This window comes from Paramisgurnus dabryanus, chromosome 6 (assembly GCF_030506205.2).
Source record: "Paramisgurnus dabryanus chromosome 6, PD_genome_1.1, whole genome shotgun sequence".
Classification (NCBI taxonomy): domain Eukaryota; kingdom Metazoa; phylum Chordata; class Actinopteri; order Cypriniformes; family Cobitidae; genus Paramisgurnus; species Paramisgurnus dabryanus.
This window is the reverse complement of record NC_133342.1, coordinates 27,726,657-27,740,651: the sequence shown is the minus strand read 5'-3', so window position 1 is coordinate 27,740,651 and position 13,995 is coordinate 27,726,657. Positions and strand designations below refer to the sequence as shown.

Sequence of the window (13,995 nt, the reverse complement as noted above, 5' to 3'; positions counted from 1 at the left end):
TCTTATCAGTCTTTATGCAACATATAAACAATTTAATGTTGGAAATCTGCATATAAACTATTTCTCAGAAAAAAAGATATGACTAATAACTTTTATTATATATTTCCATTTGTCTCTTTTTAATTTTGAATTACTAATATTACCTAATCATTATGACCAAATTGTAACCATGTAGCTACATTGCAAAGATATTATTCAATTTTCCATTTATATCATGAAACATATCTTTGAATAGAAAATATATCATTTTAATATATCATTTTAATATTTAATAAATTGAATATAGAATATTTCTCTTTATTACACGGCTCTCTGGAATGCTTGATTCTGATTGGTCAGTTGAGACATTTGCAGGTTCGTTCTTTTCAAATAATAACCGCTCCAAAGTAATAACGCATAGCCGGTACTATTTGTATGATTTAAATCGCTCTGCGCCAATAAAGATTACTGTTTGGCGCCATCTTGTGACAAACACTGGACAACCACAACATTTTGACATTAATTTTAACATGTACGGAAAAAACTAAACATTTAAACAGTGGATAGAAGAACGAACAACGACAAGACACAGAGAGCTTACTGAGACTGAACTTGACAAAATAGAGCATGACAGCTACGAAGCCAACACACAAAAAAATACAGAATGGGCATTAAAACTTCTCAAAGACTGGCTAAAAGAGAAAAAAATGGAGACAGACAAGTATGAAGCAGAGGATCTTAATAAGGTATTACGATCATTTTATGCATCTGTGCAAAGTTTCGCGGAAGGATAAAAATGTTAATTTAAAACAAATATGCCAATAAAATGTTTCAAATTCATATTCATGTCCAGTTTTTTTTTCTTATGTGGCAAGTAGCCGTGTAATAAGCGGGATAATGTAGAGGCAGCCGGTAGTTATCGGGAAATAAGCCCCTTCAGTGTGATACAAGATCCTGACCACACTGTCAGGGCTTATTTCCAGATAACTACCGGCTGCCTCTACATTATCCCTTACGTATAATATGCTTTTTTGCAATAATATCAAATATTTTGAATTCACCTTCAAACAAAAGACCAAAAACTTATAAGGAAAGTCTCAGGTGTTCATTTAAGCAGCTCTAAAAAATGCTGGGTTGTTTCAACCCATAGTTGGGTCAAATATGGACAAACACAACTGTTGAGTTATACAGAAAATAACCCCTTGCTGCGTCGTTGTTACCCAACTATACACTGTAAGCCCGGATAAGTTGAATATACTTAAAAAAATGAAGCAAACTTGTTGCCCTAAAAACTTTAAGTAATGATTACTTTAACATATAAACTGTTCTAACAACAATTTTAAGTTGAATAGACTTCTTCCAATATTCCTGCACTCTTAACCCAGATTAGTTGACATTACTAGAAATTTGTGAGGAAACCCCTTGCATATAACTTTAGTTTTTATCACTTTATATTACTTTTGATGTTATAAATGGTATTATAACACATAATTGATGACTGATTTTAAGTCAGTCATTGAATAAACCTGATTCTCCACAGAAACACACACAAAACTGTGTTTTTGACATGCATTCACAGTACAGTGGAGAGAAATACAATAAAATGTTTTGAACAGGGTTCATGTACGGAAACACTGATTACCTGAACGGTGACTTTACAAAATTATAATTTACAACAAAACAACATCAATAATATAAGAGCTTAAACCTATATGACATTTTATTAACAAATATTTAAGTAGTGAAAGTTCTTATCAGTTTTTATTCAGTGAAAAAGCAGAAAATAATCAAAGAATTCAGGCGCAAAGGATTATGGGTATTCCTCACAACATGAACTAATAATTTTAAGTTCATTCTACTTGAATGTTTTAGTTTAATGAATTTTGTAAGCTTAAAAGTTAAATCAACTAAACCTTTTTAAGCTTTGGCTTCAAAACAGAAAATATTAAGTGATGTTTATTTGATTGTTTAAGTAAAGACAATATCAGGGTTAACAGTGTAGGTTGTCAATATTTGACCCAACTATGGGTTAAAACAACCCAAAATTTCTTGATATTGCAGAAAAACGGAAAGAAAATGAGAAAGACAGAAAGAATATCTGTGCACAGGTTCAACAGACAGTAGGATTAAGCCATACATTAGCCTGCTGGCTACATCATTCTTAGACACACAAACACAGACATCAACAGCTTTTACTCTAGGCCAAAAACCAGTTGCCAACTTATTCCCTTCCTTATTTATATTCAGACAAGCACTGTATGTACACAAGTACATGTGTGCATTAACACCTTCTTTAAAGGACCGCCATATTTTTATTCCTGCCATGCTTTCCATTTAGGTGATCAAGCAAGACTAACATTGAAATGTACACTAAATATACCAAAGAGACATCATGTGCTAGATTTCATCTCATGTGAAATACTTGAAAATGGGCTCAGATGATGTAGTTAGACATCTGCTGGAAAGAGGTACAATGAACACGTGTTACTACAATCTTAGCAAAGGCTTCAGAACTGAATGATTCATAAAAGAACAGGAGGAACTGTTTTTCATTATGGGCTTGAGTCTCAGTTCAAGACAAATACTTTTGTTCTGATCAGATACAATCATTATATCCTGACCAGAAATAGCACACTTGGTCAGAAGAAGACCATCTGATTTTATTCAAAGAGACTTTCAGTGGATTAATGCTATACATTTATTATGTTAACGTGTCTGTTCACTGGGATCGATCACATTTTGACTTGTTAAGCAACCAGTTTGTTTTGCATGTCATTTAGTGGTACTGTCGGGTTAACTTAAATACTGCATTATAAAAGACAGGTGTGAAAAAACTCAATCAGTGTGACAGTAAATACAATGTTGCTTATAGACTACTACAAATTACTACTGTTTAGTTACTACAAAGTGCTTATGTAATACATTTTCAGGATTTTATGCACAAACCTGAAAACCTTTATATTCAGTGGTTATTTTTTCTTCAAAACAACTAATTGTATCAACCATATACTTTGTAAAGGGAACTTTATTTCCAGGCTGACTGAAATGTGGCTTTGTCCACAGAGGCATTAACTAGCCAATTAAAATCAACCTGCTAATTTAAATATGTATATTCTACACTTATGCATAAACCAGACTGTTCTCACGGAGAGTTGTGTTATAGTCACGCAAAATTTTAGTAATTTATTTGTGTCCATGTCACAATATTCAGCTTTTGTGATTGTCTTTTTTGTTACACTCACACAAATTTTATAAATAGTTTCTCGTGTCCGTGGCACGACTTTCTTTTTCATTTAATTTTATGTATTGTTTTCTCATTGTTTTTTCCTATTTTCTTACCATTGTCGCTTGGGGTTGGGGTTAGAATCAATCACTTTCTGTTACATTTTTAGACATCCTAACCCTAACCCAAACCCCAAGAATAGTTTTAAAAATCAATACATAAAAGTACATCCTAACCCAAACCCCAAATAATCCAAACCCCAAGCAACCATGATTTAAAAATAGGAAGAAAAAAAAACATAAAACAATACATAAATTACACGAAAAATAAAGTCGTGCCACATACACGAAAAACTTTTTATAGAAATATGTGCGAGTGTCATGAAAAATACTTTTTTTTTAAAAAGACCAAAGCTGAATTTCGTGCCATGGACACAAATAAATTCATCAAATTTTGCGTGACTATAACACAACTTTCCGTAAGATCATGTTGGCAAAAACACTTTTATCCAAAAAAAACTTACAGCACAGTGTATTTAAGGTATAAATTGTTTAATGGAAATTTAACAGTTTAACACCCACCAACTTCGACACTGAAAATGCCATGCTCAACCAGCCGAGCTATGAAAACACTGTACAAAGTATTTCAACTGCAGTAGCTCTTGGCGTTTTTGAATACAATGTGCATTAGACGGTCACAGTGAATGTGCTCTGGACGGTCTGTGGGTGGTCTCAGACCGACCGAGACTACTGCCCACATGGTTTCAATGACAGCATGTTGATATAAATGCACTTTGCGCAAGTCTGACGAAAGACTGATAGCTACTCATACTTTGCATCAAACATTGTACGAGAAATCACAGAGGGAGGAGTTTTTGTAATCAAAAGGTTAGCAAGAGATAGCTCATTAGGTCACAAATCGGGCAGCTTGCATGAATTCATCCGTGCATGAAAACAAGGAAATTCGGAGAAAAAGCAAGGATAAGGGAGGAGAAATGTCAGAAAGCTGAGCCGCAGGCTGCATCCTCCAGTTCGCCTGGGATACGTCAGAATGTGTGTGTTTGTGTCCGTTTGTGTGTATATGTCTGAGTGTCTTTGGGAGAAAAGAAGCACATTCCCACCCACTCAGTCCCATGATTCAACTGAGCCTGCACCAGGCGTGGGCTTGAGAGAGAGAAATAGCGACGGAGAAAAAGCTTTCTTCAGAGAAAGGGAAAAAGAGAGAGAGAGAAAGAGAGAATTTCTACTTCTGGATTGCATTGTATCTTTCAGCTGGTGATGTGGTAGTGATTAAGGAAAGACAAGGCTGCTGGGCCATGGGTGAAGGTGATTTAGTGGCTAATGGAAATGGCTAAATCGCTAAATTAGCAACTGAAAATTCACATCCATATAAACGAAACATCCAGCTATGAGAGTATGAATCTCGGGTGAGTGAAAGACAAGATGACAAGAACATGTGTTTTGGGTCATGATGAAAGTGGCCTTTCTGAAAGACTACAAGTGTAACATCAGACCGAGTCTAGTAATGTCACTCACTGTCAGTCAGGTGTCCCCATATAACACTGTAAGGTCATTTCTCCTCCAATGTAATATCTGTCATTACCAATAATGAAAATCAAGTTGGTCAAAAGTAAGTCTAGGTACTATGACAGGATTTTTATTGCTAGACATTCATTTATTATTGTGATGCATTAATTACTGCAATTTTATTACTGTAACAGAAAAAGGCATTTTGCTGTCATAAAACATGCTGACTATGACACTATGACAAAAGTCACAAATGTTTAATAAACAGTAAAAATGGTTTAGCGTAAATGCAGACTGCCGTAAAAACTCGTCATTGACAGGGAAGTGTATTCTCTTAATTGACGGGTTAACTCGTCAATGGTGAGGAAAGAGTTAAGGCAGCTTTAACATGCATTTAGTCTGGGACTAGGATAAGCCATGTCTGGGAAACTGCCTCTAAGTGTACTTTCTTATTCCTTCAGCTCAGAAAATGTTTTGCCTGTATTCCTGAAACACATATGCGTGTTTTAACCATTCACATTTTCATTGAAATGTTTCTCCAGGCCATGACGGTTTCATTAATGTGCTTCTCTATCTCTTACAAATGCACACAAAAAAGAAAACAAAACGAGCAAATAAATATCAAACGGGAGCTCTCTTCGCATATTCAAGATGCAAATGTCCTCTGTTAATATTTTCTGCCTTCAGTCGGATGACTTCAGGGAACATAAAAGTTCATGCAATTTGCATAAACAGACTAAACTGTACTGTAAGACAATAAATCCACTGGGAAATCTAACATAAGAGTTGATGAAGTGACCAGAGTGCATTTTTTAATACTTTTTAATAGTTTTCTTGTTTTATTGAGGGTTGTGTTTTAAACTGTGGATTCTGTCTCGTCTGTTTTTATGGCAATTCATTTTACGGCTCTGACAAACCCATTATAAAATGTATCATGTACAATACTGTTCAAACTCATCAAAACTTTGCAATGACACAAATGTAACTTAGGAATTATGTTATAAAAAAATCCTAAATAAAACAAAGCTTTTAATTTTAGCATCTTCAGTATAGTCACTCGTTGCCTAGAATTTGCAACACTGTACTTTGTTATCAAGGGAGCTTTTTGAAGTCCACCAATACTGGTTGAAGACATTTTATTATGTGCTCTTATTGGCTGCTTTTTCTTTATTATTTAGTATAAATCATTCAGTTAAAAAAAAAAATAAATTTTAGTTTTGTAATAAAAAAACAAATATATGTTGGAAAATTTAAATTGTCTTCTTTCAGATCAAAAGATGTTTAAAATAACAAATAACATTTCAGTCAAGTAAAACTAAACGTTTATATGACAATAAAAGGTGGCAAAGTAAAAAAAAGTGTTATTTACAAGCACTGAGCCTTTATTAAATGTCTAACAGATATTGCTACCATGGACAGCTCATACACTGCATCCAAGTGTTAGACTTTAACTTCAGCACCCTGGCCAGCTCCCCTTTAATCCACTCTATGACATAACGCTGTAGCAGAAACACTCGTGCATAACTATACTAAAATCACAGCCAATCAGAATGCTCCTTCACTCTACTGCAAATACTGTAAATAAGCACCTGAAAAGCAAAAGGGTGAGTGCCAAACATTTGTCTGTCAAAAACACAATGCCTGTAAAGAAAACCAGACTTGAGAAAAATCGAAATAGTAATTCTCCAGTGCAGATGTAAATGATGATAGAGCCTACAGGGTACAGACTGTGGGTGGTGCATAGTCAAACAATTGGCTGGTGTGCAGACTCACAGGTCTGGCAGCCTTTATCGGCTTATTGTGTGGGCAGTGTTCTCCATCGGGTGTCACCTGGCTTCAGTAATGATGCCATGATACACTATCATCACTTTGTGCGTACAAAATAGCTATCTTTATGGTGAGAAAGAACTGCTTATATAATCTACTCTTATAATCAGACATTTTTAATTTGTCTTTTGACGTTTTGTAATACATCAATGATTTCAAATGTGATGCCATTGAGGCCAGGGACTTTGAAATTGGTATTCAAGTACCTGATGCCTGGAGTTCTTTGTCTTTATTGGCTGAAGTGAAGTACAGCTCTTTTGAATAATGGAAAAGAGGGTAAGACCTCCTTACAGTTTAAAAATTATGACCTCAGCACTGTATCAAAATATTCAATACTGTGTCCATAATACTATTGCCTTTCTTCTCTAGTACTATAATACGCAAGGACATCTACAATAGATACAAGCAGATAAAAACATTTTATAAATACAGTACTGTACTAAATGGATTAAGGTGCTCAGATTTCAAGGTTTCATTCTACACCAAAGGAAAACCTAATAAATGAATTATACTGTATTACCACACGGCAAAGGAAAATGTATTCCTTATACATTTCTTATACAACATATATATTGAAATAGTGATTTTTACATTTTTATAACCATATATAGGTTTCAATCATTTCTGATTTTGAAAACAATAAATATTTGAAGAGTTTTGTTCCAAAATGCAATAATTGAACAAAATTAGTATTGTATCAGGTCAGTATTAAAAAGTCAATTCTTCATTTTACGCAAAATCTGATATCTGCCAGGTTATTCTGTCATCTTTTCCCCCTTTTTCCAAACCTTTCCAAGTACATCGTACTTTGTGATCAACAAACAAACAAAAACAAAATAGTAAATCTGATGGCATTAATTAACCTGTGGTAGTTTTCTGTGGCGGGGAAGAAAAGAAAGCCATCAAAATCAAATAATTTACGTGAGAGGCACTCGGCAGAAAGAAATATATCAGCTGTTGCTTGTTCTCCGACAGCATCAAGTTTCTGTCATGCTAACACATTGACCCCAGGGGATCTTATGAAAAACTTGACATTATTTTAGGTGAAGTCAATGAAAATCGAGCAGGACCAAAACATTTTACAGCTGATCGTTGTCAAAAAAGTTTAGCAACAACATCCCAAGGATGACCGCAGCAATGACAGTATTCTTAATATAACAATAAGTGTTTTGATTAATGCCATTTATGTTTATTTTTAATCGGTGTATACCACTATTCAACTATATGAATATAACATGGCAAATATGAATGCACATTTATATATTGATTCTTATAGCCTTGGGAAAAAAAATGTCATGGATTTATTGCATTTTGCATCAGTTTTTATAATAAATCTTTGAAAATCAAATTATGGATTTGATTTTTTAATGTTATTACAACCTAAAGATGCTATGTGAATGTTTGTAACAGAAAATAGTGGTTTTCATCTTGTCACTTTCTTGGTATAGAAAACACATTTTTACCCAAATTAGTCAAAATTAATTTATTGCGTTTTGGAACCAAACTCTTCATTTCTTCCGAATGGAAAAAATTTTGCCTTACACTGACAATTAGAAATATATAGGTGGTGATCAGACAGTTTGGTGTTTGTGCCTCACATGTAAATGATGAATAACTGGTGAATAACTGGTGAGTATAAGCTGAACTCACATGTGTGTTTGTAGGTTATGGTAATGAGAGGGAATTAAAACTCCTTTGCTACTAGACCGTTTCTCATTTGCGTCTCACTGAGTGCTTTCTTACTTCTGGTGCCATGCAGTGGAAAACGTCTGGGTGCAAATGACCTAATATACGATCTTATATATACAGCACACTTAATAGGAGAGTGTAAAATATGTTTAATGTGAGCTGAACACAAAAGCAACTTACATAAATCGGAGAAGTTGTAACTGACGAAAGTTAATAGGAGTGAATTGCAGGTATATGGCTGAAATTAAATACCCATTAAGATGAATACAACATACACATTTTCACGCATTTAAGGACCACTGCCTGTGGAAGCATTCACTATGTTAAGAGCACATGCTGATAAAAACTTTAAAACTCATTTTGCCCAAGGTATAAGACAAGTACAACACGTGAGGCCAGCCACACAAAGATCACAGGTCTGATTCCAAGTAATGCATGAACTGATGAAATGTATACCGCTTTGGATAAAAGTGTTTGCCAAATGTATAAATATGTAAGGTTATCCCACAAATTACCTTACATGAAAGCATCTCATCACTTTTATTATGTGAAAAATTCAATCTGGCTTCATCTTACATCAGAGTTAGTTATTACAGAAAGAGGATAGAGTCATGTCCTAGCAGTTTATTTTTAAGAGAGGATCAATTACCTTTCAAGTCTTATTTTGACCATGTTTAATCAAAAAGCTTTCAATAAAAGTAAACCATTATCTTACATCTTCAAGTTATAGTTAAACAGTATGGTCATGGTACAACATACTGTATATTTTACTGTTAAGGAGCTTGCACACTAACTCCAAAATTCTCGTCTGAACTTTTCGCACGTTAAAAAATAAATACAACCTCACCTCAATCATGTTTACACACTGCCTTCGAAACTTTCATCATAAAAAAATCGGAAAAAACGTTTTCTGCGTTTTTTGCATCAGTACCAAGAATTTTGTGGGCTTTACAATTCAGAGTCACCGTACAAGCGAACGCAAAAATGCTGAATGGCGTCAGACAAGTTGATCCACTACCACTATCAAAAAACACAATATGGGGCGGTACACATTTCGTGTCTTTTGTGCGCAAAAATACATTATTATGAGATAACGTTTCAAATAGAGAGTGGTGTGCTCTTTTATCCAGGCTTGTTGGCTCCACATCGAGTTGAAAATAGTCAAAGGTGAGTTGGAGAAAAGGGAATAAAGTGGCATGGTAAAGTTTTCTGTGTTGAATTAATTAATACGCATTGGACTCTGTGTGCAAAGTTTGTGTCTGACAAATTTTTAAAGATGACGAATACAAAAAACACATACAAAAATGACAACTTTAGTGAGCAAGGATCTCATTTACTGTAAGATTTAAAGGCATTTTGCATAACTGAAATTCTATAGGCAAAAAAAGTACTGATTTTTTTCACCGCATGCACTTCGCAGATAAGAAAGAAAGGGAATTATGGAGATATTAAACTGAAATTTTAATAAGGAGAGCTTGCGCCACAGGCGATACAGAACCAGCATTCTGAGAAAGTTCATATCTGGCAACATGTTTCACCTTCTGCTGTGACACACTCACTGCTGCCAAAAAATGCCTCTTTTTGCTCTCACCCACAAAAAATGCACACACGAACAGCGAAACATGGCCCATTTCTTAAGAAGTTCCCATCAACCTCAGGCATTGCTAACACAGACTCAATGAATCATTTATTTATGCTGACCCCTCTTCTCGTACTCTATAGGGTTTCTAATCTATCCAAAATCTACATGGTAATGTGAGAAGCAGACCAGAGAATCACCAAATGCCTATATTGTAAAAGCTGAAAAAGAAGTCACATTTCTTTCTCAATAAACCTTTTCTGTTTTTGGCTTAATTTTTTTTACATCTTTTATATATAGGCATTAATATTAATGATGTATATAATGAGATTTAAAATGTATCTGTTTGTTCTGAGACTCCATCATGACGTAAAGTTCTCATTCAGCATCAGATTATTTTAAGAACACAACACTGAAATGTCATTTGACTCCCTGAACTTATAAATAAATAAGAAATGTGCCATCGTATTTTCCTCAGTTCACGGCTGTCACCTTACAGTCAATGGGCGTCATTTTAGATTAGTCATCAAGTAATGCTCTTTAGATTGACTTTGACTCAGAGGACTGTTGTTGTGGACTGAATGATGTTTCCTTTTAAGATGTCAGTTATTTTATTCTGTATTGCCCCTGCCATTATTTGTCACAGCAGCGTGGGACTGTAGCATCTATTAAAATATGGGGTACAAGACCTACACTCTAAAAAAAAACAGTGCTATATAGCACCAAAAGTGGTTCTTTGCTCGTAATCATAGAAGAACCGTTTTTAGTGCCATATAGCACCAGTAAAGCACCAATGAAGAACCATATGGGGGCCAAATAGCACCACTTTAGCACCACATATGGTTCTACATAGCACTATGTGGTTCTACACAGGTGCTTCACCGGTGCTATATGGCACTAAAAACGGTTCTTCTATGATTACGAGCAAAGAACCACTTTTGGTGCTATATAGCACCATTTTTTTTTTTGAGTGTAAGGTGGTTCTAAGTTTAGCAAACAACTGTAGTTTTAAACGCTTTTTAAAGGAAAAGTGGACCCAAATTTATTCAATTCTTTATTCACAGATATGCCATTTAGAATTAATATTGTTTTATTGATTTGCTGAAACTAAATGAAGATCCATAACCAATCTCTGTTCGCTATATAACCAAATTATGGGGTTCATTTTGGGGTAAACTAATCCTTAATACTCTAGTAGGAGTAATAAACAAGCTCTTCTGTTTTATCTACTTCAGTGCAACAAAAAGCTAAGAAAGCTAAAACTGAAAAACACAATAAAAAATCATATCACAGTAAAAAATCAAAGACTGTGGTTGAACAACACAAGAAGGTGTTATATCCTAATGAAACCAGCCGATGCACTCCAGAAGCCCTTATCAGTGAGTGTTCGATACTACAAAGTACACACAAAAAAAACTTAACCATGACTCAAATCCAATAAACCTGCACGCTTTATGTGGACTGCTGAAGAGACAATATCTTCTGCTAGCCATTTAATCCAAATTATCTGCTGGTTCACAGCAGTTATGGCCACAGGAGAAAGCCAAAGGTTGCCTATGGTTCTTTTGTACTCTACTATATAACATCATCACCATGCTGAAAAGACCAGATTTGGCAAGAATGAATTTACAGACTTCTTTCAAACGGTTAGTGAAGGCTTCTTTCTGGTGAAGCAGAATAGACACTTGCTGTTGGTCCACAAGCACGACTACATAAGCTACGTCAGTCGACGGGCATTCAAAACATCTGGATTGCTAAGCTCTGGGAACACCACAAACAGACTCATCAAGTGATGCATGTGGGTGTAGGTGATGTGTAATAGCCCATCTGTTTGCAGTTTCTCACGGATGACTTTGTGTGTTTATGAAAACCCCAAACACTTACAGTACCAACCAACAGAGAGCTGCATAATATTAAACAATGTCCCTTCTAATTATTACAATTGAACAAGGCTAATCCGATTCAGAGCATACAAACTGTGGTACATAGCAAATTGTAAAAGTTGAATTTTCACAAAGATTACAATAAAAACACATTTGGAGAAGACATGCAAACATACTCACTCTCAACAGTTCCCCATTTTAAGTTGATATATTCCAGGACACACAGGAATCCTTTGTTACAAAATTCCACACCAACCTGGTGGGCAATAAGAGAAAAAAGAGACCAAATTTAAATTAAATTTAGCAAGCACACCAGCAGGGATGTTTTACAATGGCAAAAAAAACTCCTACCTAATTTAAATAAGAAAAGAAATCAAATTGGAGAGGCTTTATAGTTCTCATTAAAGGTAGGTTTGTGTTTATTATTTGAGTTACAGATAGAGACAGAAAGTGTTGAAGGCAAATAGTGAAGCGTTGAGACATCAAACACATGGGATGAGAGAGAATGAGTAGAGAATTCTTTCTGCCACACGCTTTAAAGGCTTGTGAAAGATACATGACGATAAACAAACATAACTGAACAAAGATAATCTGCAGAACGGAGAGGCAGATGTTGCTCCTCGGAAAAACTCTTAAATAAAACACCTTTTATAGGTCTAGTCCATCAAACAGAAATTAGAGTTTGTAAATAGTTATACTATAACAAATACAAGACAAAGCTAGATGGTATTCAAAAGAATTTAACTAAGGTAAACACATACAAGGCAGTGCAGTGCTACAGTAGTTATGTAATTATAATAAATGCTATGCGTTTAGGCTATTATTCAGACATGCACCAATCACAATTCAACATGCAAATAAATACAAGAAAAAAGACAAGAAAAAATTTAGCATGGGAGTACTATGACATTTGCTGAACTTTCTATCAAATTTGAAATTGAAATCTGAAGTTTCTTAAAAAAATTATAAAAAAACTAAAATATGTCAATCTTTTTAAAATGGATGTAATGCATAAGAATCAGGAACAATGTGATTTAAAAATGCATTTAAAAAATCTCATTTAAAAATCTTTTTAAAATGGATGTAATGGAATTTTTTGTCAAGTTGTACAAGCAATCATTGTGTTTAATGTTTTAATGTGCGCCATGTGTCATGCTGTTTGATTGTTTATTTGATAGTGGCATTTAAAGTGTAAAACAACTTTACCATAAAACTAACATTTGAGAACTATCAATTTAAAAACAACAATTAAAAACAAGTATAAGAACAATTATAGACAACATTAGCTTGCATTTATTAACACTACAGTTATTATCTTAAAAAAATAACGCTGGCGGGGAAAGAGTTACAAAACAATTATTTATAATTTAAAAATTATTACGTTATTGTGTATATAATGTTCATATTGCAATGGTTTGCAATAACTGAATGGTTTGAATACTTTATAAAGTTATGTACTGTATCGTCAAAAGCGTCTTTCAGACAGTAAATTAGACAAGTTACCATAAAGTTCCCAGAGTGATTTTACCAAATAAACAAAATGTGCTGTTCACACAGGCAACAACATTGTCTTTTCACTAGTGAGATAAATAGTTTACCATCTATTGGCAAGATGATTTCATCGAATACACGCGCGTTATTGTGGTTGATTACACTCCTTTTGGCATTTATATGTTAAGGCTGTAAAATAATAAAAGATATGAAGTTAAGAAACAAATACTTAATTTTTAGGAAAACTATACAGTTCTGCCCTGCAAGCACTATGCATGATGTCTTCAAAATTATATAGACTTCTGTTGTCATGTAGAACAAATAGACTTTTAAGAGTTTAGTATCACACCTGGCTTCAAAATTCATCACAGTTTTTCAAAGGGAATCACTCAGCTATATCATTTAACTCTTCTGTGGGAATATATATTGATCTAATATAGTAATATATATATGTAAGGGATAATGTAGAGGCAGCCGGTAGTTATCGGGAAATAAGCCCCGACAGTGTGATCAGGACCCGACGCGAAGCGGAGGGTCTTGTATCACACTGAAGGGGCTTATTTCCCGATAACTACCGGCTGACTCTACATTATCCCGCTTATTACACGGCTACTTGTCACATAAGAAAAAAAACTGGACATGAATATGAATTTGAAACATTTTATTGGCATATTTGTTTTAAATTAACATTTTTATCCTTCCGCGAAACTTTGCACAGATGCATAAAATGATCGTAATACCTTATTAAGATCCTCTGCTTCATACTTGTCTGTCTCCATTTTTTTCTCTTTTAGCCAG

At 34.4% G+C, this 13,995-nt stretch overlaps 1 protein-coding gene across 6 annotated transcripts in view; it reads right to left on the bottom strand.

Moving 5' to 3' along the window:
- The window catches only part of dlgap1a (discs, large (Drosophila) homolog-associated protein 1a), a 126,459-nt gene that overhangs the window by 71,546 nt on the left and 40,918 nt on the right, over positions 1–13,995 (bottom strand). For 5 of the 6 annotated variants that reach the window (XM_065276418.1, XM_065276420.1, XM_065276422.1 and 2 more), the window contains exon 2: positions 11,887–11,962. The exons of the other annotated variant lie outside the window; for it this stretch is intronic. The gene's annotated coding sequence lies outside the window, so the exon portion shown is untranslated. The remainder of the gene's footprint in view (positions 1–11,886; positions 11,963–13,995) is intronic. 6 annotated transcript variants of the gene reach the window in all.